This window comes from Entamoeba invadens, assembly GCF_000330505.1.
Source record: "Entamoeba invadens IP1 unplaced genomic scaffold scaff_1105074726705, whole genome shotgun sequence".
Lineage (NCBI taxonomy): Eukaryota > Evosea > Mastigamoebida > Endamoebidae > Entamoeba > Entamoeba invadens.
In genome coordinates, this window is record NW_004440440.1 from 261,952 (window position 1) to 262,798 (window position 847).

Genomic DNA, 847 nt, shown 5'->3' on the forward strand with positions numbered 1-847 from the left:
TGGAAAAAACCGCTTTTGATAATTTAATAGTAAAATGATAATATGATTATAGTTTTTTGTATAGTTTATTTTTTTCCTTTTCCTCGATTTGATTCAAAAAAACAAGGTTTACAAAAGTCTCTATTACTTTTTCAAGATGCCGATGTTTGTTATTGAAATTTGTGAATTATTTTTTGTAAAGTAAAGGCTGGATTTGCTGAATGATAAAAGGAGGAGCAAGAAAGATTGACTCCGAAACTGTTCTTGGAAGCCAAAATAACCAAAAAACAACTCAGAATTTATCAAATAAAATGAACTTTATATTAAATACTTTTTCAATTTTTTGCAGAAATAAAAAACTCAAAAACACTAACCCGCGGGTGTACCTTTTTTCACACCCCTTTTCACTTCTTTATTATTTTTTTTCGTTTTTTAATCATCCATTAAACAAATACTCAACAGTCAAATCGATTACCTCTCGAGCAACATTGTAAATATATGGGTCAGCACACGTTTTTGATAAACCACTTTTCAATGTCTCTCTGCAAAGACAGACTGCACCTTTATTCCACACCCCCTCTTGTTGGATTCCTCATTCCCTCATAAATGCATTTTAAAGCCAAACTGAAAAAACGCACTTTGGACTTACTCACCAACTGAACGTGAGTGCATCCATTCCCAGCGGTTTTTCAAGTGCCTGTCAAGCAAGCAATAAATGAGTGGTTATTTCGTTGTACTTGCTTTTTTGAAACTTTTTATAAAATAAACGAAGCAATTTATTAATATTGGTCAATGAAAACAATGTAAGACGGATAATTTTGTGTAAATTATCAGAAGCGGTAAAAGGGCGCTGCACATGTCCGTTATA